Source organism: Papilio polytes, unplaced genomic scaffold (genome assembly GCF_000836215.1).
Source record: "Papilio polytes unplaced genomic scaffold, Ppol_1.0 DF824146.1, whole genome shotgun sequence".
Classification (NCBI taxonomy): Eukaryota; Metazoa; Arthropoda; class Insecta; order Lepidoptera; family Papilionidae; genus Papilio; species Papilio polytes.
The window spans coordinates 3,717,416-3,720,552 of NW_013525058.1; the positions used below are offsets into that span (position 1 = coordinate 3,717,416).

The window sequence follows — 3,137 nt, forward strand, 5'->3', positions numbered from 1 at the left end:
AGATAAAATGTCAGGTCAAATATTCAATATGTTGGCGGTGAAGCGGCGACTACTCCGTCACTCCGGTCACCCCTTCTACGTGAACGATGTCACGCAACACCAGCTCGCTCGCGTGATGTTCTAACGACAAGCTTTCTTTAGATTATAATAAATGTTTTGATAAAATTGATTAATAAACTTACACGTTTTATCGAGCTTGACTTAGTTTTTTTAATTACTGAATAATAATTCAAATAGCAATTGCGCTATATTGTTTTTTGGAAAACTAAAAACTGAGATGATCTTACTTGCACATGTTGATTCAAGCTGTTAGGATCCCTGTCCTCCAAGGTTTCTCGCAGTCCGGTATCACGCTTGTCTTCCGCCATCGCCCTGTGCGGTGGGGACACCACTATCCTCGGCGGAGGTGTTGCCCGCGGCGCTGGGGACCGCACGGTCACCGGCACCAACACCGCGGGGGCCGACGATGGTTCCGGCACCTCGGTTAGAAAGTGGCACCTGAAGGTGTATGCCGGATAGTGCCGTGGTGGGTACCGAGGGGGGCTAGCGTCGGGAGGAGATGCTTCTACCGCCAGTGTTATGTTAACGCCAGAATGATTTTGTGATTAATGTGTATCCAAGGTTAAGAACACAATAGTTAAGGAAGATTTTTGATGAAACAGAAAATTTACAAATTATCTCTTAAATTGTTTAAAACATTAAAAAAGGCAACAGATTTACTGGAACGTAAATCTTGGCAACACTGATATGAATTTTAACAGAAACACCATCGCTTCAGTAGCTCGCAAGACCGAATAATTCCCTCCAAAAGCTCTAAGCCTTTTTTTAATAAAACTCCTTTGCGCATGTCTAACCTATAGAATTTCTATGACCGCTAGCCCTTCGTTCCATTGACGCTTTGCATAGTTAACGGTGAAAATGGTACAAGTAAAGCAGCGATGTAATCTAACATACAGTAGTAAATTTATTTCTTTTTTATTATTTCACCACGTCCAGGCCGTTGGCCTACTGTTTCCTACGTCTATTACAGGAAAGTTATTGCGTTTTCTCTAATGACACTATTGTTAGCCCCGATTTGAACACGCCTTTGTTGGTTCGTTTCGGAAGGGGTGTGGATATATTTGTTTTCAGCCTTTTAATGAATTAATACATATTTTGTTTATGGACAGAATTTTTTAATTTACAAACGAAACAAAGAGAAGTTTATTTATTAAATAAGAGAAGATTTATCTTGTTGTTGTTCTATTCGAGATGTTTCTAAAACTGTTACTTATCGTAAACATTTATTGGGAATATGAAATGAAAGAGAGAAAATCATGTAAATACATTTATTTCATTTTATATTTATGTTATAAATTTTATACAATAATTTGCAACTAACTTATATTTACAAATCTTAAGATAAGTTATTATATGATAATATTAATTGCTCATGTAACAATATTTAACTTCGATTTGTGACGAAATCGTACTGTTTTGAGCGATATTTCGAACAATTATTGTATTGCACATTTATTATAGTTATATTACATTAAATATTTTAATTTACAGGAAATTTATTATCTACTGATATTTGTATTTGTCCGTTTACGCTTGACAACTAAAAAGGAAATAGATAGATATAGTTTCTATAAATCTTTGATACCAAACGTCTTATAGCTTGCTAACTTGTAGGTAAATTTTTAATCAATAACATCGATTTTACATGAATAATAAAGCATGCTATCCGATGGTTATTACGGTCGGTCGGTCAGCATTCCAGTGACCCAGTTTAAATGTATGTAACTAGCTGTTGCTTGCGACTTCGTTCGCGCGGAAATAACAGTAAACAATGTAGCATATTTTACAGATAAATTACCTTTTTAAAGGTGAAATTTTTAATATAGCTCAGTAGTTTTAACGGAATCAAATGAATACAAAAATACACATTATATAAATCTTCACGTGTCTCTAATTCACAGTTAGCACAAGCATGGTATAGTGTAATTCGCCCTCTAATAAAAAAAAACATATTCGTTCAACTGTCAAAAGTTAAAATAATTTTTGTTTTTTAAATACCACAAGTGCAGATATTATATCTATGATTGTTATTTGGGTTTATTTTAATTAAAAAATCTTGTATTACCGTGCAATACAAACCGGTAGATTATAGTTTATGAAACACAAGTCTGTATTAAGGCTGTATCAAGTATTTAGGCTTCAAAATTAATACCTCTGCTAGTTTGAATTAATGTAAACAGGTAATATAATCTCTATATAAATCTTATATTATCAAATCTAAAACTTAGCACCTTTTTACGTATATAAATTAGTATAGATACAGTTATGAACTATATTAAAGCTCCAGTGTTCGCTTACAAGTGGAAGACGATATCTATTGCAATTCCTATTTACTAAGGATTAATTAATTTTCACAATACAAAAATAACATCCTAAAATACTATCAAATTATCAAGAAAACATTAAAATTACCATATTTGTCTCTTAACATGATTCAATATATGTTTACTTATAATTTTAAAGATGACCAGCTAAATATTAATTTTAGAATCAATTACGGTAATTTTGTCACGCGTAAAAATATACATTTTAAATTGGGCCAGAAAAGTACAATACAGTTTTATGTTAATTTAAAGAGTATACATTTTTATTAGAACGAGTATTGCAGAGAGTGTTGCCGCGTTGGCGATCGATCAGCGAATGGCAATAGAGGCGCGCGCGGGCCCTGAGGTCAACTTGCTAGCGAGGGGGGACTCCTCTGTCTCCTCACCACTTTCCCTGCAAAACATCATTTTCTTTGCTTTCAACTCGGATAGAGGAAACTTAATATATTCATAAATCAACAGTTATTTTAAATCAAAGTTATTAGCAACAATCTAAAACTCACTTTTCAAGCACTCACCTGTCACCTGAAGTATGCAGTTAGTGTTATAAAGGCTCGGTATCACCACCTTGGGAACACACAAACTTGTTAGCTTCACTACAAACTAACTAGGTTTAGTGCAAGCGGATATCGTGCATTTAGTGCTTAATTTAGAAGCATTTAACGAAAGAACACGTAGGTGTCAACTTTTACGGCTGTAGTCATTTTGACTTGGCGGAATAATTCTGAAAGGTTTATTGTTTGAGAGGTGTAA

The 3,137-nt window shown here is 34.3% G+C and overlaps 1 long non-coding RNA gene across 1 annotated transcript; it reads right to left on the reverse strand.

The window, feature by feature from the left end:
* Positions 1 to 2,100: 2,100 nt before the first annotated feature.
* Positions 2,101 to 3,131, reverse strand: LOC106111778. Its single transcript, XR_001226193.1, has 2 exons — positions 2,903 to 3,131; positions 2,101 to 2,778 (listed from the first exon to the last, which is right to left on the reverse strand). It is a non-coding gene; the product is annotated as an uncharacterized LOC106111778 (long non-coding RNA).
* Positions 3,132 to 3,137: the final 6 nt, after the last annotated feature.